General features: G+C 44.4%; 1 protein-coding gene and 1 pseudogene across 4 annotated transcripts in view; one reads left to right on the forward strand and one right to left on the reverse strand.

Moving 5' to 3' along the window:
- Positions 1-26,945, reverse strand: part of LOC126419062 (uncharacterized) — a 1,102,766-nt gene that overhangs the window by 272,665 nt on the left and 803,156 nt on the right. The window lies entirely within an intron of this gene.
- On the forward strand, positions 1,239-1,356 carry LOC126420062 (5S ribosomal RNA; annotated as a pseudogene).

A 26,945-nucleotide genomic window follows, 5' to 3' on the forward strand; every position in this document is an offset into this window, starting at 1 on the left:
GCGAAACTCCACTTCGTACAATAGCAGCAGGTTCGGTCACAGGGGGACGGTATTTTATAGACACAGAGGAGATTCGACGTCCGTGTGGACCACTGGGCCCTGGCTTCTCAGTTTCATAGATGATGACGCGTTACCAGATTACCTCCCGGGCTCGTGACTGATAGGTTGGTACCCATCGGGGGACTGCTAATCCTGTGATGGCACCATAGGGGTTTCAGTGCAGCTCCGTGGTCTTTTGTTGCCCTACCGACGCCGACACACCGTCCGGCCCTTTCTGTCGCGCCGGCTGCAGCTAGCCGGCCCACGTGCCGACAGGAGGCGGGACGTCAGCTGGCCCTTCACCTCACGTGCAGCTTCGCGTCGGCCCCTCTGCACGTGGGAGCCGGCCGGATGTGCCCGCTAAAGCTGGGGCGGGATAATCTCGCGATGCTGTGCCCGGCGGCGCCTGCTGCGTCTACGGCCTCACACAGTCGTGACTGCCACCACACTGAAAGACCACCGCAGGTCCTACCGACAAAATCTCCGTACTATTCACGCGATAACCGCCAGCGCTCTGCGGGGTACACGACATCCAAAACTCCTCCGACAAACTTTCTGAAGTTGTTCAGGGAAATGTCTTGTTTCTCAACAAACTTGTTCCATTCGGCCACGGCGCCTGCTGCTGACGGCAGTACAGTAGTCCCGCTCTGCGTGAACCGAGCGAGGTGGCGCAGTGGTTAGACACTGGACTCGCATTCGGGTGGACGGTGGTTCAATCCCGCGTCCGGCCATCTTGATTTAGGTTTTCCGTTATTTCCCTAAATCGCTCCAGGCAAATGCCGGGATGGTTCCTTTTAAAGGGCACGGCCGATTTCCTTCCCCATCCTTCCCTAATCCGATGAGACCGATGACCTCGATGTCTCCTTCCCCAAAACAACCAACCAACCGCTCTGCGTCCTCACTACTACTCAGTTGCTTCTCCCATTTGTGTTTCCGGCATTGTCAGTTGTACTCAGCAGTATGCACAGGTTTACTGGCGAAGGTTTACTGGCGAATGGCTGGCCGATATGCACTTCGTGTATGGGTTCAATGAAACTGATGGAATAGCGATACACGCCGGCCGTGGTGGCCGAGCGGTTCTAGGCGCGTCAGTCTGGAACCGCGAGACTGCTACGGTCGCAGGTTCGAATCCTGCCCCGGGCATGGATGTGTGTGATGTCCTTAGGTTAGTTAGGTTTAACTAGTTCTTAGTTCTAGGAGGCAACGGTCTTGCCGCAGTGGATACACCGGTTCCCGTGAGATCACCGAAGTTAAGCGCTGTCGGGTATGGTCGGCACTTGGATGGGTGACCATCCAGGCCGCCATGCGCTGTTGCCATTTTTCGGGGTGCACTCAGCCTCGTGATACCAATTGAGGAGCTAGTCGACCGAATAGTAGCGGCTTCGCTCAAGAATACCATCATAACGACCGGGAGAGCGGTGTGCTGATCCCACGCCCCTCCTATCCGCATCCTCCTTGAGGATGACACGGCGGTCGGATGGTCCCGGTAGGCCACTCGTAGCCTGAAGACGGAGTGCATATACTCTAATATGAACGCTTTAAGACCTATGAGGACTTCGTCAACTTCGATATTGTGAAACAAAACTCTCCAATTGCAGGCTTGTTCATTTTCGTTACTGTGAAACACATCTCTTCTACTGAAGAACTGCTCATAGCTCTAACGAGGAGACTTTATACTAAAACTTCACTTTTAAAAAAAAAAAAAAACTTCAATGGCTATTTCACATATTTGGAGTGTTTGCTCTTAGAAATCAAAACGATTTGGCTGCAATCGAATTACAAGTACGTCTAAGAAATATTTGAAATACGGACTCCACGTGGAGCCACGGCACACAATGTAGTCAGGATAATACCTGTGCATCAGACTCTCATGTGATGCATCACTGGCAAGATGCACTGATGGCAACAAACAAAATGCAAATGAAAGTTTGCATACTGTAATTTGGTCTGGGGGAGAAAAAAATTTTGTGTCTTATAGAAGCTATTTGTCAGTTGAATATGGGATGATTGAAGACTGAAGAAAATAGGAGTCACAGCACTCGTTTATCACCCTCCCAGAAGAAACTGTGCTTCTCTAGAAATCAACGACAGGTCAAGCAATCCAAAAGATGCTGCCTGGGGAAGGATAAATTCAAGAAAAAGGCTCCACGAACACGTTACAACAAGAAGAAGGAGAAAGTAAAAACATATAGTGCTGGTGAATTTCAATTGGTATGTGTCTTGTACTAGCATTCACTTAAAATTTTATTAGAAGTTTGTTTTTCTAAGTTCAATGCTAACTTTTTAAGCTAAATATTAACTAGTGTCAATGAAATTTTTTGCAGAAAGTAGTCTTCAGGTATTTGCGGACTTCTATGCACTGATATTACCGAAAATTTAGTTTGTCTATTTTATTATCACATTTATGCACCGATAATTAAACAAAGTTTAAATTTGAAACTAGAAAGAAATACAGAACGTAAATTAATAGTTTCTCATAAAATGAATGCACAGAACTGTTGAACTACGCCTTGTGGATGTATCTAAAGAATCTGGAATGTGAAAGTCTAGGTGTTAGTACCGAAAATTGCTTTTCAAAAGTACCATTAAAATTGGATTAAAAATTCAGACTTCAAAAACCAATTAAGACCTGGACTTCAAAGCTTGGATATTGCTGCTTCTTCAATGATGGACATGATTTTGAAATTCGGTTTAAATTGGAAAAGTACAGGGTGATCAAAAAGTCAGTATAAATTTGAAAACTGAATAAATCACGGAATGATGTAGATAGAGAGGTAAAAATTGACATACATGCTTGGAATGACATGGGGTTTTATTAGAACCAAAAAATACAAATGTTCAAAAAATGTCCGACAGATGGCGCTTCTTCTGATCAGAATAGCAATAATTAGCATAACAAAGTAAGACAAAGCAAAGTTATGTTCTTTACAGGAAATGCTCAATATGTTCACCATCATTCCTCAACAATAGCTATAGTCGATGAATAATGTTGTGAACAGCAGTGTAAAGCATGTCCGGAGTTATGGTGAGGCATTGGCGTCGGATGTTGTCTTTCAGCATCCCTAGAGATGTCGGTCGATCACGATACACTTGCGACTTCAGGTAACCCCAAAGCCAATAATCGCACGGACTGTCTGGGGACCTGGGAGGCCAAGCATGACGGAAGTGGCGGCTGAGCACACGATCATCACCAAACGACGCGCGCAAGAGATCTTTCACGCGTCTAGCAATATGGTGTGGAGCGCCATCCTGCATAAACATCGTACGTTCCAGCAGGTGTTTATCGGCCAGGCTGGGGATGATGTGATTCTGTAACATATCGGCGTACCTCTCACCCGTCACGGTAGCAGTACTGACGTTTTGCTGTCCAGCGTCATGTGTCGGAAATTTTGTGAACTTTGTTTTTTTTTGTTCTAATAAAACCCCATGTCATTGCAAGCATGTGTATCAATTTTTACCTATCTGCATTATTCCGTGGTTTATTAAGTTTTCAAATTTATACTGACTTTTTGATCACCTGATAGAAGATTTTAGAGACCATGTTTACTGTACACCTTTCTCTTGTTTTGGACCATACTGCCTCCTCCCAAAATATAGAAAGTAAAGACTTTGCAGTAGAGCAGATCAGTTACATACACAGTATCGAAAACGAAGAAGTGCTCATAGTTCTGTAGGTACGCATTTCAGAGCTCATGTTTACTGCACACTTCCGCTTCGATTGATCTTCCTGTCACATCCTCGAACACTGACCATGCTGGAAACCCTTTGCAGAGAATGATTACCACACAGTTGGTGTGGCTGCGCTGGAATGCTAATGACTAGCGTGTCCGAGCACGTGGTACGCTTCAAGCCACTTTGACGTTTGCTGCACGCCCGCTCCATGGCGACCAGCATCGCAGAAACGGCAGCCAGCTGTACTCGCAGCGAGCAGCCAGGTACGGCGGCAGCGCCCCCTCTGCCCTACATCCTCCGGCGTTCCCCTCTCGCCGCGGCTGCACTCCCGTCGCAGCCTAACTGTTCCCGTGCGTCTCCGCTGGCTGGCGAGGCACGCGCGTGGAATTCGCGTCTCGCTGCCGCCGCAGGAAGTGACCTCGCTCTACTCGCGGCCGCCTTCACTTTCTCGCTACCACAGGAAACGGCACAGCGCCACGCAAATCCACCGAGGTCGGCACTCGTTTCCGTCCGTAAATACCGCAGCTAAGACAAAGCCCAATACAGAGGAGCATCCACCCTGCGGACGGCGTGGGACCGCAGATCCCCTGCACAGTCAAAAGTCTGCACAAGCCGGAAAGAGAAAAAAATAAATGACGTGGGTTGAATATTATAAATACACACACTATATTTGAAGCCTAGGAATGTCAAGCATTTTAAGTGCGATTTTTTTTTTAACGAAACGCAGTTTACGAGCCACTGTGTTCCTGGTACTCTGTAGGATCTCCTCGGATTTGCTTCAAGTGCCACCTCACGGAGAAAATGTTTCATAAATTCATTACGAGATTGCGCATGGTCTCTGTACAAAGTGCTTTCCCCTCTGGAGTTCAGAGTACCACGTGTAGACTTGTAAAACTACTGTAGACGACAGCAAATATGCGTACACTATTGTAACTTTCGTCAGTTAAGGTTGTACTTTGCGGTAACTGTATGTCATGTGTGTCCCATATCTATCTGGCGTTACCTTATTTTGATCGCTTTGTTGGCATATGCAGTCAGTGTCTCACTAGATTCCCCTGAAAATCGGAAGCGCTGAACCATCTGGAAACTAAATGTGGATGTATAAAGAGCCGTCTAACCTACGGAACATTTTTGTTCTACATACTTATCCTCTCGTCGTTACATAAAAACAAACAGTATTTATAGAGAAAATACGATTACCACTGTTTAAGTCAAGTTTTATCCGGAAACTGTTGATCTGTAACGCGAACCACAGGGATGTTGTAGGAAAAATAAATAAAACAATACAGATTTACCATACAGCACTAGAAAACACAATTTCCTCAATAAAATGGTAAAATTAAAAAACCTCAAAAATCGCTTCAGTACCTTGCCTAACTTTTATACACAGAGGCGCCAAAGAAACTGGTATATGGGGACCAGTCACCTCAGCATTTTCGTCCCCTGGGAACTTACCACAAGTTTCCAAACTGCTATACGCATGCGTATTCAAATACAGGGATACGTGACCAGGCAGAATACGGGGCTACGGTCGGCAACGCCTAGATAAGACAACTAGTGTCTGGCGCAGTTGTTAGATCGGTTGTATTGTATTGTATGGAACTGGGGACCTAGAAACGACGGAGAGGCTTCGTCCCCGCCGTAGCCCTCAGTGGTGCACAACCCCACAACAGGTTACAGCAGTCCACTCACCCCACCGCCGCCCCACACAGAACCCAGGGTTACTGTGCGGTTCGACCCCGAGTGGACCCTGATCTACCCGGCGGATTCGCGCCGGGGATCGGCACGCCTTCCCGCCCGGAAAGCAGTGCATTAGACCGCACGGCTAACCGGGCGGGCGTTATATCGGTTACTGTTGCTACAATGGCAGGTTATCAAGATTTAAATGAGTTTGAACGTGGTGTTGCTGTCGGTGCACGAGCGATGGGACACAGTATCTCCATGGTAGCGATGAAGTGGGGATTTTCCCGTACGACCATTTCACGAGTATACCATTTTGGTAAAAATAAAAAAAAAACCCGCAATACAATAATCCATCAAACATGGCTTCGATACTTTGTCTACCTTACGTAGTATACCTGACAAAGCCTTTCTATATGCCTCATATTGTCGAATATCCGTATCGCATACAGGGTGTCTCAGAAGGAATGGTCACTCGTCAAGGACACGACATGAACGATGATTTCAAGGAAAAACTTCGTCTGCACATGTGGCTTATTACAAATGGTTTCCGAAATAGAACGGATTTAATATACATTGCTATTTTTCTTCTGAATTACTCAGTATATTGTCAGGTTTACAAATGTACAACTGTTAGTAAACATTATAACATGCGTTTTACGAAGCATCCATTCAAAAAACATTCACCCCTAAGCGTTACCGTACATATCTGATTACAGCTGCTGTGCAGTTCGTAATGAACGTTAGAATATCTACATCTACATGATTACTCTGCAATTCACATTTAAGTGTTTGGAAGAGGGTTCGTTCATCGAACCAAAATCACACAATCACTCTACCATTCCACTCCCGAATAGCGAGCGGGAAAAACGAACACCTAACCCTTTCTATTCGAGCTCTGATTTTTCTTATTTTATTTTGATGATCATTCCTACCTATGGAGGTTGGGCTCAACAAAATATTTTCGCATTCGGAAGAGAAAGTTGGTGACTGAAATTTCGTAAATAGATCTCGCCGCGACGAAAAACGTCTTTGCTTTAATGACTTCGATCCCAACTCGCGTATCATATCTGCCACACTCTCTCCCCTATTACGTGATAATACAAAACGAGCTGCCCTTTTTTGCACCCTTTCGATGTCCTCCGTGAATCCCACCTGGTAAGGATCCCACACCGCGCAGCAATATTCTAACAGAGGACGAACGAGTGTAGTGTAAGCTGTCTCTTTACTGGACCTGTTGCATCTTCTAAGTGTCCTGTCAATGAAACGCAACCTTTGGCTCGCCTTCCCCACAATATTATCTATGTGGTCTTTCCAACTGAAGTTGTTCGTAATTTTTACACCCAGGTACTTAGTTGAATTGACAGCCTTGAGAATTGCACTATTTATCGTGTAATCGAATTCCAACGGATTTCTTTTGGGACTCATGTGGATCACCTCACACTTGTCGTTATTTAGCGTCAACTGCCACCTGCCACACCATACAGCAATCTTTTCTAAATCGCTTTGCAACTGATACTGGTCTTCGGATGACCTTACTAGACGGTAAATTACAGCATCATCTGCGAACAACCTAGGAGAACTGCTCAGATTGTCACCCAGGTCATTTATATAGATCAGGAACAGCAGAGGTCCCAGGACGCTTCCCTGGGGAACACCTGGTATCACTTCAGTTTTACTCGATGATTTGCCGTCTATTACTACGAACTGCGACCTTCCTGACAGGAAATCACGAATCCAGTCGCACAACTGAGACGATACCCCGTAGGCCCGCAGCGTGATTAGAAGTCGCTTGTGAGGAACGGTGTCAAAAGCTTTCCGGGAATCCAGAAATACCGAATCAATCTGAGATCCCCTGTCGATAGCGGCCATTACTTCGTGCGAATAAAGAGCTAGCTGCGTTGCACAAGAACGATGTTTTCTGAAACCATGCTGATTACGTATCAATAGATCGTTCCCTTCGAGGTGATTCATAATGTTTGAATACAGTGTATGCTCCAAAACCCTACTGCAAACCGATGTCAATGATATCGGTCTGTAGTTCGATGGATTACTCCTACCACCCTTCTTAAACACTGGTGCGACCTGCGCAATTTTCCAATCTGCAGGTACAGATCTGTCGGTGAGCGAGCGGTTGTATATGATTGCTAAGTAGGGAGCTATTGTATCAGCGTAATCTGAAAGGAACCCAATCGGTATACAATCTGGACCTGAAGACTTGCCCATATCAAGAGATTTGAGTTCAGACAGTTAACTTCAGTTTATTTGTGTACTCTTGCGAGAACGTGCTGCGTTGCTTGTCTGAGTGCCTTTGCACGGTCCTTAATGATGAGAGCTACAGCGACCAATCAAGCGACCAGTGTAAGCGTGATTGAGATGTTGCCTGACACGTCTGCTAAAATGTGGAACGTCGCCGTCATGCTTGAATTACAGTGTAGTCCGTGTGAACTAAGGAACGTCTTCAAACCAATTTTGCAAAAAAAAAAAATCCAAGAAATTCTGTCCCCTAATTCGTTCTTGTAAAATCATTGGACCTGTCAACGTGTTAATGTGTTCTATATCGGAAAGCATTCGGAACATTGCACACGTCCATCTGCAGTTTTCTGCTTCAAATGATCGTTCCTATCACATCTCTCAATACTGAGCATTCCTTCTAGGAGACCCCGTTGTCTCACAAGCTAACGCACTGTGCGTTATGCTATACGAGAAGTTGGAGTAGCCTTATCGTATACCATATACGAAATGGATTAAATGCATTGAGTTCAAATGCAATGTATGTAGTGGCGAGAATTTTATTAATTTGTCATATGGCGACACTAGCAAATATTGAGAAATATATACTGTTTACAATTAGAGATTTAAGGCTTTAGGCAGGGAGCTAATACGTTCAAATTCAATAATACTAAGAGGAGGACATTCAACCTGTAAAATTAGGACTGATTAATTCAAACAGATACATTTAATCAAAATTCGATATCTGATGAATGAAGCCATTTGATAGCAGAGGGAGCAGCATTAATAAAATCACTGAATGGTCCCGGCAGTCTGTTACGATCACAGGCTGGAGAATCCCGGAGTCCGCACTCGTGCATCACAGCATCGCACCTGGCGTGACCGGTTCTTACCCTCTTCAATCGTGTCCACTCACTTCTCTTCAGGTCAAATCCTGGTAGACTGGCATATGGATATTTAACACATTGATGTTTTACTGTTGCAGTATTCCATCTCCTGCACCACTCTTCTTCAAGGTCAAACTTGTTTCTTTCTTAGGCCACGTCGCAATTCAGGTGAGGGAACGTTATGGATGATGTGGATTTTTGTGTACCCGTAATAATTCTCATTGTTTTATTCAGATGGATGTGTAGTTTTCTTGTGTGAGCACTGTGTTGCCATAGTGGGGCAAAATATTCAGCTGCTGGCTATACTACTGTCGAAGCTACAGTGCGTAGAGCGGAAGCTTCAGCACCCCGGACTGTGCCAGCCAGTTTCTTTATGATGTTATTTCAAGTCTTTGGCGTTTGGCTAGTTCTTTCCAGGTGCTTTTTGTGTGTTAACAATCGATCGAGTGTGACACCCAAGGTATTTAGGCTCAAAATTGTGTTTAATCCTCTGTTGACACAACCTCACATTGAGTTGTTGCTTTGCCATTCTGTTGTTTAAGTGGAACACGCAGACTTCTGTCTCGGCTGCATTTGGTTGTAGTCTCCATGCTTTCTAATATGTGTTGAGACTTTCTAAGTCTATAGACAATACATTTTCTCCTTCCTCGAGAGTGCTGCTTTGTAAGGTTATGCCAAGGTTATCGGCGTAGCAAAACTATTTGGTAGTTGTGTTTGTCATGTCATTGGTATATAGGTTGAAGAGCGAAAGTGCTAGGACGGATACTTGGGGAAGCCCATTTTTATGGTAAAAGACTATTTTTGTCCAATGCTAATCTTGAAGTAACGGTTGGCCGACACACTTCCCACGAGTATGGTCTGTTTCTTACTCGGGACATCCTTTTCTACCTTCAGCAGTAGCCCATGTAGCAGCACAGTATCATACGCTGCTGACAGATCAACAAAGGGTACCGATGTCTTCAGTTTCTTGTGGAACCCAGCCTCAGTGTAGGTTGTCAAGGCTAGAATGGGAATGAAATGATAGGCTGACACGCACACGACAGGAAAGTTTGATTCGTGGCAGGAGGCGTGCTGGGACAACCCGACTGTTGGGTGACCGCTCGCCATAAATAGGAAGTCCAAGTTCGAGTCGTGGTCTCTATACGTTTAATAAGTTACTGCGTTCCGTATACCAGAGCGTTTTGTACTGATACAATTTCATTCCACTGCCTCTTCACCTAAATTCAACCCACTAATACATTCCTTTCATGTCAGTGAATTTAATTACATTATTATTCTCTAGCCACAATGCCGATAAGCGCACAGTGTGAAAAGTTGAAGTTACAAAAAGTGTAATGGAAAAACAAAAAACTAGACTTCTTCGCATCGATTGATCGTCTTATCTACATCCTATGCGACCAGCCATGATTGCCATGCGTGTTAGCATGCCGCTACCGGGCCGGGGAGGTACACCGCTACCGGGTCGAATGCGCCCGGTGGGTTAATGACGAACGGTCTACTACCGTGCGGTAAGCCTGAATGTGCGTAAAAAAAAAAAAAAAAAAAAAAAAAAAAAAAAAAAAAAAAAAAACGTTCAAATGGCTCTGAGTACTATGGGACTTAACTTCTGAGGTCTTCGGTCCCCTACAACTTAGAACTACTTAAACCTAACTAACCTAAGAACATCACACACTTCCATGCCCGAGACAGGATTCGAACCTGCGACCGTAGTGGTCGCGCAGTTCCAGACTGCATCGCCTAGAACCGCTCGGCCACCCGGGCCGGCGAATGTGCGTCATAGGCGGTTTTCCGCGCCCCACTATGTGCATACTGCACTGGTACCCAAATCGAACTTGAGCTACACGATTCGAAAATCTTTAGTAAACTTCCGCTCACTCACATGAATAACACTGCTCGCAGACAAATGGGGTCCACGCATTCTTTCCAGCAGAGAGGGAGGGGTGCTGGCGAAAGCGAGGGAATTCCGGCCACCCTTAAATCAACCACGCTAAATCCGTTAATAAGCCTGCTAACCCTGTGTGCCGAAGCGACATTACAGTGCCGGCCGGGGTGGCCGAGCGGTTCTAGGTGCTACAGTTTGCAACCGCGCGACCGCTACGGTCGCAGGTTCGAATCCTGCCTCGGGCATGGATGTTTGTGATGTCCTTAGGTTAGTTAGGTTTAAGTAGTTCTAGGGGACTGATGACCTCAGAAGTTAAGTCCCATAGTGCTCAGAGCCATTCTGAGCATTACAGTGCAAGCCAAAGAAGACGATGTACATTTTGCGCGATGCAGCAAGCAGGAAAAATCAAGTATCAACAGGGAAATGAGGAATCGAGCGACCTTTTAGAGCACGGCAACGCATTCGAATGGCGCTGCTTACTCGAACGAATAGTCTAGACAGCGGGCCGCCTGGGTCGTAAGGCACGACCGTGTCACACGTAACAGAACGGTGGGTGCACCATTGTCTCGCGGACACAGCAAACACGTTACGTGTGCGGCGAGGCGAATGGATTGTCTGCACGACAACCCGGCCGCAAACACGCGAACGGGAAAAGCTGCAAGCTGAGAAAAAAGCTCAGCAAAGCGAGTAACCGATTCCGCCGTATCGTTGTTCTAGGCTTCCTTCGCGCAAATCTCTCTTAATACTGTCATTGTTCTCAAAAATGAAAAAAAGGCACATTTAGAAGATATAATGCCCTGTAGCCTCTCCCCAATGTTATTCAATCTGTATATTGAGCAAGCAGTAAAGGAAACAAAAGAAAAAATCGGAGTAGGAATTAAAATCCATGGAGAAGAGATAAAAACTTTAAGGTTCGCCGATGACATTGTAATTCTGTCAGAGACAGCAAAGGACTTGGAAGAGCAGTTGAATGGAATGGACAGTGTCTTGGAAGGAGGATATAAGATGAACATCAACAAAAGCAAAACGAGGATAATAGAATGTAATCGAATTAAGTCGAGTGATGCTGAGGGAATTAGATTAGGAAATCAGACACTTAAAGTAGTAAAGGAGTTTTACTATTTGGGGAGCAAAATGAATGATATTACTTTTGAATGCATTTTTAATAGTAATTATTTAAAATGAATGATGATGGTCGAAGTAGAGAGGATATAAAATGTAGGCTGGCGATGGCAAGGAAAGCATTTCTGAAGAAGAGAAATTTGTTAACATCGAGTATAGATTTAAGTGTCAGGAAGTCGTTTCTGAAAGTATTTGTATGGAGTGTAGCAATATATGAAAGTGAAACATGGACGATAAGTAGTTTGGACAAAAAGAGAATAGAAGCTTTCGAAATGTGATGCTACTGAAGAACGCTGAAGCTTAGATGGGTAGATCACATAACTAATGAGAAGGTATTGAACAGAATTGGGGAGGAGTCTGTGGCACAACTTGACTAGAAGAAGGAATCGGTTGGTAGGACATGTTCTGAGGCATCAAGGGATCACCAATTTAGTATTGGAGGGCAGCGTGGAGGGTAAAAATCGTAGAGGGAGACCAAGAGATGAATACATTAAGCAGATTCAGAAGGATGTAGGCTGCAGTACGTACTGGGAGATGAAGCAGCTTGCACAGGATAGAGTAGCATGGAGAGCTGCATCAAACCAGTCTCAGGACTGAAGGCCACAACAACAACAACAATGCCGCCCGACCACAGTTGCGACTTTTTTCGTTATTCGTTCTATGATGGTTAATTTCGCTGTAAGACTATTATCAAGTACCTAAAACTTCTTCGATGGTGCATTATACCATACAAGTGGCTGGAGTTATTCTTCCATCCGTGATTTTTTTATTACGCTCAATACATAGGGTTGCCATCCGTCCCGATATATCGGGACCGCCAACATTATGGAGCTTCTTGTCCCAATATTCCGCCAAGACCCAATTTTGTCCTGATTTTGCAAAAGACTATTACGACCTTCGCTCAAGCACCGAAGTAACGCCATCTGATAGAGCAACATGTAAATGCAGCCTGCCGCGCAGAGTGGCCGCGCGGTCTAAGGGCGCCATGTAACGGATTGCGCGGCCCCTCCCGCCGGAGGTTCGAGTCCTCCCTCACTTCGGAATTATAAAGCAGCAGGTGAGTACCAACTAGTGGCAGAACTTTGGAAATATGCAAATGTACAAACTATTCAGAATTTACACAAACATCTTTCTGACATTTGGAATACTGAGAAGTTATCAGAGAAATGGAATCTTGCAATAATCAATGCATTACACAAAAAAGGAGATAGATCGAATCCAAATAATTATAGAGGTATATCCTGCTGGATATTACTTACAAAATATTTTCCAAGGTTATATATTCCAGAATTCATGGGCAGCGTCATGGTGAACTACGCGAATATCAAGGAGGCTTTCGTCCAGGACGAAGCTGTCCTGATCAAATTATTAGTCTCAGATGGATAATGAAACATCAAAGGGTCAGGAACAAGAAGATAGTGATCACCTTTGTCGATTTTAAAAAAGCCTAAGATAGTACCCATCGTGAATCTCTACTGTCAGTTTTTAAAGAATTTGGTTTACATCAGAAACTTGTCAACCTCGTTACAGTCACCCTTCGAAATAGCAAAGCTACAGTAAGGTTCAGAAATGAATTCTCTGAACCTTTTGAGATTCATACTGGCCTTCGACAAGACGATGGATTGTTTCTATTATTGTTGAATTCTGTGCTGGAGAAAATCATGAGTGAATGGAACAAGATATGCCCACCATCTGTTAAGATTGGAAGAAAGATTCAACTTAACTGCCATGCATTTGCAGATGACTTGGCGCTGTTAGCAAACAATATTGATGAAGCAAAGGTACAGACAAAACAACTAGAACGATTAGCGGCAAAGGATGACTTGCAAATTTCGTTTGAGAAAACAGAATTGAAGCCCAGCTTCCCAGTTGACATATCCCATATCATACTCCATAATGATGAAACAATTGCAGTAATAAAAAAGTTTAAATATCTTGGTGAGACTATTACCTGGAATGCTAATGAAAAAGCATCAATAGATAGTAGAACATTAAAACTACAGCAAGCACAGAGAACCACGTGGCCAACCTCTCTCAATAAATGCTAAATTTCGACATTACTCCTCCGACATTAAACCGGGAGCAACATATGCAAGAGAAACACTATTCAAACAAAAGCAACAACCGACAAATTGCAGAAAGTTGATAGAAGAGTACTCCGAACAATTATCAGTAAAAAAGTTAATAGGTAGTGGAGACTTTTGCCCAATTCAGTAGTGTATAAAAAAAAATCCATTATTGACACAATGCGGAAAAGAAGGATTGCATTTTTCGGTCACGTATCTCGCCTACCAAAATACTAGAATCCTGAAGCAACTTTTTGACTACTTCTGGAACAGTAAAACAAAAAACATCTGGTTTAAAGAAATACAAAGCGATCTGGATGAATTGAACATCACCACACACCAAATTCAACATAGAGAAGAGAAACTCGTTCTGAAGAACAAATATACATGGCTGACATTCAAACCATCAGAACGGAAGACGTATGTCATATCTGCAGAAGAACTAACAGCCAGATCACAGCGAATGAAGAAATTATGGGGAACGAAGAAACTACTGACTGCTAAGACCTAAACTATATCATTGTAGACTCTTGTATTATGTATGATTTTAGTGTTCCAATATGGGCGTTGACCGCGGTGGTGGCCGAGAGGTTCTGGCCGCTTCAGTCCGGAACCGTGCGACTGCTACGGTCGCAGGTTCGCGTCCTGCCTTGAGTATGGATGTGTGTGATGTCCTTAGGTTAGTTAGGTTTAAGTAGTTCTAAGTTCTAGGGGAGTGATGACCTCAGATGTTCAGTCCCATTGAGTTCAGGGCCAATGTGGGCGTTAACTATGTAAATAAATAGCGAACATAATTATTGTTCTTTACGTTTGCAACATTTCACCTGATTATATAACCGAGTATGATGTTCAAGCTATATAAACTTGATAAAATAGGATTTATATATCACCTGAAACATGTATTCAACACCTCAATACAAAGATCTTCATAGTCTTTAAAAAGTTATTTTCTAATAATAATGTTATGATGTATATTCTCTGTACTTTGTCATAATGTTTCTCTTCTGCTATACGATGCTTGCAACTAATAGTTTCCAGGCGCCATATTTGTTCTCAATATATGAGACTATACGTGTGGTGTGTTACAATAGTAAAAGAAACCTGTGAGCACTGCGAGTACTATATTTTACTTATATTATTTTCACCGTGACATATACACGAAGTTTTTTGTCAAAAAGGATCAAAACCATTTTCTGATATGGCGTTTTGTTGCTCCAGTAGACAGTGTCGTCAGTTCCTCCAAAAAATCGGACGACAACACACACACGTCATGCTAACAAATAGCACTATGGGACTTAACATCTATGGTCATCAGTCCCCTATAACTTAGAACTACTTAAACCTAACTAACCTAAGGACATCACACAACACCCAGTCATCACGAGGCAGAGAAAATCCCTGACCCCGCCGGGAATCGAACCCGGGAACCTGGGCGTGGGAAGCGAGAACGCTACCGCACGACCGCGAGCTGCGGACTAACTCGACCTGATGATGGATATTTACGCCTTTGAAAGCGTCATAGAGATAAATGAACAGCGACTGGTAACAGAAAACTTTTTGTTTCATTTGACGTCAAGAATGGTCACGGTAAAGCCTAACCTAAAATGTTCGCTTTTAAAGTATAGTCAGTAATGTGGACTGACTTACAATACCACAAATATGTATTAACGGCGACTTATTATCTCTTATTTTGCTACCAGTATGATTTATATAGCATTCTAGCACAGTGTATCCTGTGTTCCATTTTCTTCTTGCAGATTCCTTTTCGTATACTCTGACCGTAAACATTGTTTTAGATCGACTCAGTCCTTCGTTGGCGAACGTAATGGCCGCTCGGTTAGAAGCCTCATGCCACTGATTGCGCGGTCCCTTCCGCCGGAGGTTCGAGTTCTCCCTCGTGTGTGTGTGTGTGTGTGTGTGTGTGTGTGTGTGTGTGTTTTGTTCTTCCCGTAAGTTACTTTAAGTACACTACTAGCCATTAAAATTGCTACATCAAGAACAAATGCAGATGATAAACGGGTATTCATTGGACAAATATATTATACTAGAACTGACACGTGATTACATTTTCACGCAATTTGGGTGCATAGATCCTGAGAAATCAGTACCCAGAACAACCACCTCTGGCCGTAATAACGGCCTTGATACGCCTGGGCATTGAGTCAAACAGAGCTTGGATGGCGTGTACAGGTACAGCTACCCATGCAGCTTCAACACGATACCACAGTTCATCAAGAGTAGTGACTGGCGTATTGTGACGAGCCACTTGCTCGGCCACCATTGACCAGACGTTTTCAGTTGGTGAGAGATCTGGAGAATGTGCTGGCCGGGGTAGCAGTCGAACATTTTCTGTATCGAGAAAGGCCCGTACAGGACCTGCAACATGCGGTCGTGCATTATCCTGCTGAAATGTAGGGTTACGCAGGGATCGAATGAAGGGTAGAGCCGCGGGTCGTAACGCATTTGAAATGTAACGTCCACTGTTCAAAGTGCCGTCAATGCGAACAAGAGGTGACCGAGACGTGTAACCAATGGCACCCGATACCATCACGCCCGGTGATACGTCAGTATGGCGATGACGAATGCAGCTTCCAACGTGCGTTCACCGCGATGTCGCCAAACACGGATGCGACCATCATGATCCTGTAAACAGAACCTGGATTCATCCGAAAAAATGACGTTTTGCCATTCGTGCACACAGGTTCGTCGTTGAGTAAACCATCGCAAGCGCTCCTGTCTGTGATGCAGCGTCAAGGGTAACCGCTGCCATGGTCTGCGAGCTGATAGTCCATGCTGCTGCAAACGTCGTCGAACTGTTCGTGGTTCAAATGGCTCTGAGCACAATGGGACTTAACATCTTAGGTCATCAGTCCCCTAGAACTTAGAACTAGTTAAACCTAACTAACCTAAGGACATCACACACATCCATGCCCGAGGCAGGATTCGAACCTGGGACCGTAGCAGTCGCGCGGTTCCGGACTGCGCGCCTAGAACCGCGAGACCACCGCGGCCGGCTCGAACTGTTCGTGCAGATGGTTGTTGTCTTGCAAATGTCCCCATCTGCTAACTCAGGGATCGAGACGTGGCTGCACGATCCGTTACTGCCATGCGGATAAGATGCCTGTCATCTCGACTGCTAGTGATACCAGGGCGTTGGGATTCAAAATGGCGTTCCGTATCACCCTCCTGAACGCACCGATTCCATATTCTGCTAACAGTCATTTCATCTCGACCAACGCGAGCAGCATTGTCGCGATACGATAAACCGCAATCGTGATAGGCTACAATCCGACGTTTATCAAAGTCGGAAACGTGATGGTACGCATTTCTCCTCCTCACACAAGGCATCACAACAAGGTTTCACCAGGCAACGCCGATCAACTGCTGTTTGTGTATGAGAAATCGGTTGGAAACTTTCCTCATGCCAGCACGTTGTAGGTGTCACCACCGGCGCCAACCTTGTGTGAATGCTCTGAAAAGGTAATTATTTCCATATCACAGCATCCTCTTCCTGTCGGTTAAATTTCGCGTCTGTAGCACGTCATGTTCGTAATGTAGCAATTTTAATGGCCAGTAGTTTAGTGTGTAAGTCTAGGGATGGATGAACTAAGAAGTTTGGTCCAATTTACACACACACACACACACACACACACACACACAGAGAGAGAGAGAGAGAGAGAGAGAGAGAGAGAGAGCGCACACACACACACACACACACACACACACACACACACAGAGAGAGAGAGAGAGAGAGAGAGAGAGAGAGAGAGAGAGAGTTCTTTGTTAATCCTGTGTATCTTCCTACCAACGTACGATTTAAAACTAATGTCTACCATGAACTGTTAAAACAAATTGTAATATCACTTTTCCTACATTGAGATGGCTGCATGGGCTGTCCCTACAGGTTAAAAAAAAAAAAAAAGAAAAGAAAAGAAAATATAAATAAAGGTCGTCTTCCCGAATGGAACAAGAAAAGCAGACAAGACATCAGACGAGAGCTTTCTGTACTGCTAACGCCAATGCGGTGAACTTCCTATTGGCGGTTCGCTAAAAGCCCGGCAACAAGCGGAATACGAGCGAATGCTAACCAAACACGAACCGACGCCGTTTGCTCACGCGCGCCGAGCATTTATCCCAAAGCGTGGTTTTCTGTTGCACGCGCGCTCGCTCGCGTCCGCTGCGGTGTGAACCGGGCTTTATGCGCCGCATTCACGCGGCGAGGTCGCGAGCACGCGATGCCACGCACGTGGACGCACTGCGTGCGCCGGCTGATCACGCTCGCCGGTCGATGTAGTGTGTGCCGCGCCGTACCACACAGATGGGTCCACTGTTGAAATTTCCGCACACGATTGCACCATTACGGTGGAATACCAACAGCTCAGATGCTTCGCGCGAGATAGCTCTCTGCGTTACGTGCTCGCTTTCCTGGACTGTGAAGGTGTGCCGTTCCTGTCGCTTGCCTTCTACGGTACAACCACGGACGGAGCAGCCGGGCGTGTCGGCACCTCAAGGCTCAAACAGAACAGTGAACTCGTCCTGTAAGCGGAGCCTACATCCGAGATTCCACACCCACATTCAGTCCGTGACTAGTTAACAGAGAGACGTCTGCAGAAGTGCTAGCTTAAACAAGGTGAGACTCGAACGTTTCTGTCCATACAAATTGTTGCACGCTGGAATTTGTGCGACGAGTTTTGCGTTTATATTGTACGAGTGTTACAGTAATCACACGATACTACGTATTTTCGTAAGAGCACAATTTTACAAACCTAAATATTAAGAAAAGCTACTAATCTTTGCACCACTTTGAAATCTTACCGCGGTTTGATTCAACATTTCTGCAGCTTTTTGCAACCATTACTTCACTATACAATGGAGGGATTTAATGAAAGGAGAAAATACAAAAATGCAGTAAATGAAGCAGGCAAAAAGGAATGCAAACGTCTCAAAAATGCGATTGACAGGAAGTGTAAAATAGCTAAACAGGAATGGCTAGGGGACAAACGTAAAGATGTAGAAACATATATCACTAGGAGTAAGATAGAGACCGCCTACAGGAAAATTAGAGAGACCTTCGGAGAAAGAGAACCACTTCTATGAATATCAAGAGCTCAGATGGAAAACCGGTTCTAAACAAAAAAGGCGAGGCAGGAAAGTGAAAGGAGTATATAGACGGTCTATACAAGCGAGATGTACTTTAGGACAATATTTTATGGGACATATGATACTGCATGAAGAGTTTGACAGAGCACTGAAAGACCTAAGTCTAAACAAGGCCCGGGAGTAGACAGCATTCCATTATGAAATGATAATTAAATCAAGACCCTAAGCTGCGGACAGGCATTAATATATATCAACAGGGACAGATAAAAATGTGTGCCCCGACCGGTACTCGGACCCCGGATCTCCTGCTTACACGGCAGACGCTCTATCCATCTGAGCCAGCCCTGACTCTACCATCTGGTGAGCAAGATGCATGAGGCAGGCGAAATACCTTCAGACTTCAAGAGGAATTTAATCATTCTTATCCCAAAGAAAGCAGATGTTAAACCGAACTCGGTTTAACACGTCACGGCTGCAAAATACTAACACGAATACTTTACAGACAAATGGAAAAATTGGTAGAAGCAGACCACGGGGGAGACCAGTTTGGGTTCCGTAGAAATGTTGGAATACGTTGGGTAATACTGACCCTACGACTTACCTTAGAAGATAGATTAAGGAAAGGCAAACCTACGTTTATAGCATTTGTTGACTCATAGAAAGCTTTCGACAATGTTGCCTGGAATACTGTTTTTCAAATTGTGAAGGTGGCAGGGATAAAATACAGGGAGCGAAAGGTTATTTACAATTTGTACAGGGACAGATGGCAGTTATAAGAGACGAGGGGCATGAAAGGGAAGCAGTGGGTGGGAAGGGAGTGGGACGGGTATTCAATCTGTATACTGAGCAAGCTGTAAAGGAAACAAAAAAATTTTGAGTAGGACTTAAAACCATGAAGAAGAAATAAAAACTTTGAGGTTCGCCGATGACATTGTAATTCTCTCAGAGACAGCAAAGGACCTCGAAGGGCAGTTAAGCGGAATGGACAGTGTCTTGAAAGGAGGATATAAGATCAACATCAACAAAAGCAAAATGAGGATACCGGAATGTAGTCGAATTAAATCGGGTGATGCTGTAGACTAGCAATGGCAAGGAAAGCGTTTTTGAAGAAGAGGACTTTGTTAATATGGAGTTCAGGAAGTCTTTTCTGAAAGTATTTGTATGGAGTGTAGCCATGTCTGGAAGTGAAACATGGACGATAGATAGTTTAGACAAGAAGAGAATAGAAGCTTCCGAAATGTGGAGCTACAGTAGAATGCTGAAGAATAGATGGGTAGGTCACGTAACTAACGAGGAAGTACTGAATAGAATTAGGGGGGAAGAGGAATTTGTGGCACAACTTGACGAGAAGAAGGGATCAGTTGGAAGTACATGTTCTGAGACATCAAGGAATCACCAATTTAGTATTGGAGGGCAGCGTGGAGGGTAAAAATCACACTAAGCTGATTTAGAAGGACGCAGGTTGCAGCAGGTATTTGGAGATGAAGAAACTTGCACAGGATAGAGCAGCATGGAGAGTTGTGTCAAACCAGTCTCTGGACTGAAGACCACAACAACAACAGCAAGAACAACAACGAGGGAGTGCTGAAAAGTAATGCCTCCGAATATGGTACGTGAAAACTGTTAAATCTTTTTAAGCAAAAGAAACCTTATTAACGAGCTACGTCTTTAGTCTTGATGTCTACATATTTGCAGGCCTCTGTCGTTAGAGGGCTCCGAATTGTGCCGTGTAACACGGTTGTGTGTTATGTAACTATGTCAGTGCTTGAGGGACAGCGGGCTGTAATCGAGTTTCGAATTCGAACAGTTCGTCCACACATACAGCAGCCTCTCCCTCACCATAGCAACGCCAGACCACACCCGAGCACTGCGCGACATCTGCAAGAACCCGACGCCTTGGCTTCGCTGTCATCGATCATCCTCCATGCAGTCCCGACCTGATCCCACCCCATTTTCGTCTGTTTTCAAAACTTAAAGAACACCATCGAGAACTTCAGTTTGATATTGTTGAAGCGGTGCGAGCAGATGTGAGTTCGTGGCTCTGTCGACAAAGTCAAACGTTCTGTACTGACGGAAGCAACAAACTGGTCTCTCGTTTGGAGACTATGTTGAGAAACAAATATCTTGTTATGAATGTACAATGTTAATGCAGTGTGGTTTATTTAAATGGCTTTAAGAGGGTTTGCATAAAAAATTCTGAGGCATTACTTTTCAGTACGCTCTGCGTAACTGTATCGTCTGTGGGAAGTCTGAGCTAACTATTAATACGATGTGCCAAGTAATTAATATAAGACACCAGAAGTAGGGTTCGAACATACGTCTCTCGAGCACATTTACGTTTCGGTCGATGACTCATCATCATGCACCGTCCTACCTACCGACGAATCGTCAACCCAGTCACAAATTCTGTTTCATGGTCCAAATAATAGTACTTTCGTTAAAAGTGTAGGCATGAGGCATCCTAACAATTTAAAACTATATGCCATATCGAGACAAGAAACAGGGACCTTTGCCATTCGTGGGCAAGTGCTCTACCGAGAGAGCTATCCAATCATTAAGACATAATCCTGGCATCACAGACCTACTTCCACCAGTACCTCATCTCTTCCAAATTCCACAGAAGTTCTCCAGCATAACTTGCGAGACTTAAATTCCTGGAAGAAAAGAAGTCCAGCCCCACAAGGTATACTGGAGAGCTTCTGTGAAGTTTGGAAGGTAGCAGATGAGGTACTCGTGGAAGCAGATATGTGAGGGCAGGATTGTGTGTCATACCTGGATAGCTCACTCGATAGAACACTTGCCCACGAAATGCATAGATCCCAGTTTCAGTTAATCTGCTAGGAAGTTTCATATCAGCGCACAGTCCACTCCTAGAAATCCTTTCCGGCAGTAAAGAAATGCTGCATCCCCTAGAATGCCTTGGCTTTCATGGTGTCACGGAAGATAATCGAAAGTCGGATTTCGATTGACCAATGTTGTTGGAACTCGCGCTGGTCGACATGGAAGGGGTCGATCTGCCCGAGATTTAACATTATTGTATAAATTGAAGGTGGAAGAGTACAAAGGAAACGAAAGGGAAGGAACTAATCATGTCAGCTGCATAGGGATTTACGCGGAATTAGCGGTGACGAGTGAAAATGTGCTGTTTGTAGTAGCTTACCCGCTGTCCTATATTTTTTTATTCATTATTAAACTATGTTGGCACGCTGACCGGCCGACGCCTGGCGCCACTTAGCGCTGCCTGGCCGCAGTCCCCGTCCATGTTGGAAAGAACCCCCACCACGCTGAGGTGACAAAGGTCAGGGGACGCTTCCAAGTATCGCGTCCCACTTCCTTTTACACGGCGTCGTGCAGCAGCTCGACGTGGTATGGACTCTACAAGTCGCTGGTGTCCCCTGGAGAAACACTGTCTCTACAGCCGTGAATAACTGGGAAGGTATTACCGCTGCAGGATTACGTACAGGAACTGACCTCTTGACTACGACTACTACGATAGCAGATGGGATTCATGTCGGGCGATCTGGGTGGCCAAGCCATTCGCTGGAATTATCCAAAATATTAACCACGACGTTCTCCAAACCAGTCGCGATCAACTGGAGCCCGGTGATATGACACACCGCCATCCATAAAAATTCCATCGTTGTTTGGGAACATGGTCTCCAAGTAGCCGAACATTATCGTTTTCAGTCAATGGCGCACTTCATTCCAGGTAAACGCAGCCTACTAAACCATGGAGTCACCAGCAGCTTGCACAGTGCCTTGTTGACAACTTGCGTCCGTGGCTTCGTGGCATCTGCAATACACTCGAACTCTACCATGAGCTCCTACCAATTGAAATTGGGACCCATCTGGCCAGGCCGCGGTTTTCCAGTACAATATGGCCACGAGTCCAGGAGAGGCGATGGAGCCGATGTCGTGCTATTAGCAAGGACACTAAAATCGGTCGCCCACTGCCATAGCCCATTAATACCAAATTTCGCCGCACTATTCTAACGGATACGTTCGTCGTTCGTCAGGTATTGATTTCTGCGGTTATTTCATTCAATGTTGCTTGTGTGTTAGCACTGCCAAGTATATGGAAACGCCGGTGCTCTTGGTCGTTAAGTGAAGGCTGCCGGCCACTGCGTTGCCCGTGGTGAGACGTAATGCCTGAAATGTTGTATTCTCGCCACAGTCCCGCCATACTGAATACTCCAACGATTTCCGAAATGGAATGTCCCAAGCGTCTAGCTCCAGCTATCATTCAGCATTCAACGTGTGTTAATTCACGACGTGTGCCCGTAATCACGTCGGACCAACACCGACTCAAAGGAAGGCCTCGGCACTTGTTGGTGACGTCACGTCAGCTAGGCACGGCGAACGCCAGGTCTGTTGGGAGGCAGAAACGCCTGGGCGTGCTTATCACTATAAATCTCTTATTTTTGGACAAAATGTTTGGTATTGTTTTGGATTCTGCAGTTTTACTTAGATGAAAGATTTTCTTACTATCGTAAAGCTACAAATGGAGATCATAGTTCTGTATTACTGAATCCTGTCGAAACAAACGTAGATCAATATGAGAAGATGCTTTGCCCCATTGCAAGCTTCGGAAATTTTACATTCAAGTAACTATATGTACTTGATCGATTTTGTCATCGAAACTTACCCCAAACCCCCTTACAATGAACTCGTTTCTTTTATTTATTTACTTATTTTCGTTTGACATCGTCACTGGAAATGTGAACGAATTTACATGTGTAAATGTCCAACTGTTGCCAGTCATTAGATTACAAAATAGCTTCATACATCGAAAATACTGCTGAGCTTAAACTTTTTAAACATGCACATTAGAAAAGATAAATATTCCCCTCTTGTTACTGAAAGGAGAAACTTTATAAGATAAAAAAAATTATTTGATAAAACAAATATCTCTCTTTTGCCTCTTCTTCTGTCCGCCACCCCCTCCCCCAACGTGTACAATCGCAAGACATTTAATTAACATTCAGTGCTCCTCACCCCATAGTCAACCAGGATACCTAAATAAGAGCACCAATATGTTCAGAGTTTCTTGTAAAAGCAACCCAGTACAAACGTAATTTCCTCAGATTTACAAATAAGGTAAAGAAGCACGAATTCTGTTGGTCCTGGACCATGAAGTTTTTTTTGTATGTCAATCCTTAAAACATTTGGAAATTTAAGTTCAGGAGTACACTATTTGTTAAGAAGTGTAATGAATTGCACGATTAATTGAGTGCAGAAATCTCTCAGAACAATGTGTGTTGGTCAACTACCGCCAATAGTTTCACATTTTCCTGTGTCAGAGAGGGAGACACCACCATTATGAGTATGCCTGGAACAGACCTGGCGTTCGCAGTGCCTAGCTGACGTGTCGTCACGAACAAGCGCCGAGGCCTTCCTTTGAGTGGGTGTTGGTCGGGCACATTTTCATGTGAATGACGTGAGTACAAACGAAAGTTTCGCCAGTGTACCGCCCACGTGTACGCGATATTTCCGCCACCTGTATACGTGCATATCGCTATCCGACGACTTTTGTCTCCTCAGTGTACGTCATTATGTTTGAATTCGGAAGCTCGGGAAAGGTGCAGCCGCAGCCGTTCTGCCAGGCTGAGCTGCCTTACGTAACCACTGCACGTACAGCACAGCACAGTACAGTACAGTGCAGTACAGTAGAGGGCAGCGCGCAGCAGGCGCACGCCGGACCTTGTCACGTGGTTGGCGTGTCGTGCCCTTGGCCGATAAGACTGCTTACACGGCGCGCGGGAGTTTTTCTCAGAATCAGATACCGCCTTGATTGCTCCAGCAGGGTAAAAAGTGTTCCACGATGCCTTATCTAAATGAATAAGTTATCTCTCGTATTACCGCGTCTGACGTAATGGCACCGGCTTCAAAGATAGAGCTATCGCTTCAGACTTTACAATTAGCAGCGACGCCACGACTTTCTGCGCATTTGTCAGCGCGTGTCGTTTCCTCGGGTGAGTGCACGATGGAGAGGTGACAAGGCTCTGCGCTAGGCGGGAGAGGTGAGCCTCGAAGGGTTGCCAGACGAAAACTAATAAACGAAAAATCACACAACAAATACAGCCAACAAACACAATACACACACACAACGACTAACAACAATAACGCAATAAAAAACCCACACGGACAACCACGGACAGTGCCAGAACAATGACGACACAAACAATAGATGACAGCAAGGACGAAGATACAAGAGAGTACACAGTGATATACGAGCACAAACACACACATAAAACAACAAGCATTTTTAAAAGACGAAGCATAAACATAGCATTTAAGAACCTTCAACATCGCAGCGCGTCAGCAATTGTTGGTTAATATATTAGAAAACTAAAAACCCGCCTCGATTGCGAAAAAGCACCTAGTGTTAAGTGTTAACCCAGGTTTCGGCGTAGATAACTACACCTTCCTCAGAAAAACAATAAAACCCACAAGTGCCTAAGAAGACCTTCGTCAATGATTAAAAGAACACCATAGCTATACATTTATAAACGAAAAAGAAAAGGAAAACACAAACAGTACATGTGTACAAAGTCAAAACCACTACTTAACTTCAACATAGCATTTCAGTCCAAAAGTAGATCGCAAAAATAACGAAAGAGGCAGGCATCTACCAGAAGGCAGGCGTATACCAACTACCACGCAACGCATGTGATAGAACGTATGTGTGACAAAACAGCAGAACATTTGGCACCCGATTCACAGAACATGTCAGTGCACGGAAATATGGGACAAACCACCAAACTTTTACAAAACATTTAAGAGACACGAATCATGAGCCTATTACAAAAGAGAAACACATGAAAGCAAAATAAATAATGAAAGATATCTGCCGACTTTACACGATAATTACATTTACATGAAACAATTTCTTGAACAATTAGAAATTTTCATTAACAAACTAACAAGGGGAGGCCGCCAATTGTGAAATTCAGATTCGATTCATACTGCGCATAATAAAAGCTCATGGCCAGAGGTGTAATGTGGCAAAGCACCAAGATGCACTTCTCAGCCGTTGTCGAGAAAATCGACAGTTAAAAGAAACCGTTGCGGTGAAATACTCTCTACGATTAATAATTCTCTACAGGGTCGTGGCGCAGCGGTAAGCGCTCGGGTTCGTAATCCGAAGGTCGCCGGATCGAATCTCGCGCTATGCAACCTTTTTTTTTAGTATCTGCTTTTTATAATTCATATATATATATATATATATATATATATATATATATATATATAATTCCCGGCAATCTGTTGCAACAATTATGCATATAATAAGTTGTTGAAAGACGTTTGTCGTGGAAAAACTGGCGACTTCGAACATCATTATGTTTTCCGCAAACAAAGTTGTATTTCACAAATGTTATTAATTGTCTTCATAATGTTAACCAAGTATAGTTAACGGAAGACGTAGAAACGATATTCCGGAACGAATACGTATAGCGTAAGTCAAACGTTCGAATTAGAATAGAGACCCCACGAACACAAATTTGCTGTGGCAGGTATGAAATATAATCTCCGTTACTCGCTCGTTACACTTGAATGACAGATGTTGAATGGGCCGGAACGAGCCGCCGCATAACAGCGTAGTTGCCTGCTAACTTCGAAAAAAGGTAGATGCGGTCCCTAGCGCGGACGGGAGAGCTTTGGTACACCCTGTTAAACGAAACGGAAAAATGGAGGCGGTACAATTGGAGAGCGATCCGCCTTCACCAACATGCATAAGCAATTCATTAATACTTTTTATATATATTTGAATTACAAAAAACTAATAATAAAAAAAATTGCATGGCGCGAGATTCGATCAGGCGACCTTCGGATTACGAACCCGAGCGCTTACCGCTGCGCCACGACGCTGTAGAAAACTATTAATCGTCGAGAGTTTTCACCGCAACGGTTTCTTTTAACTGTCGATTTTCTCAACAACGGCTGAGAAGTGCATCTTGGTGCTTTGCCACATTACACCTCTGGCCATGAGCTTTTATTATGCACAGTATGAATCGAATCTGAATTTCACAATTGGCGGCCTCCCCTTGTAAAATCACCCCAAAAAATCCTGAATGAACAGAGTCTACACAAAAAGTTTTCTTCCAGAATTTCCAGGATATCATGGCGCCAAAACAACAAACATGACAATATTTCATCTTCCTGCATAAATCTTGTTCTTTTTGGTGTGTAACGACTATGGTATTCTGCCGCGCGGGATTAGCCGAGCGGTCTAGGGCGCTGCAGTCATGGACTGTGCGGCTGGTC

The sequence above is a fragment of the Schistocerca serialis genome, chromosome 9 (genome assembly GCF_023864345.2).
Source record: "Schistocerca serialis cubense isolate TAMUIC-IGC-003099 chromosome 9, iqSchSeri2.2, whole genome shotgun sequence".
Classification (NCBI taxonomy): Eukaryota; Metazoa; Arthropoda; class Insecta; order Orthoptera; family Acrididae; genus Schistocerca; species Schistocerca serialis.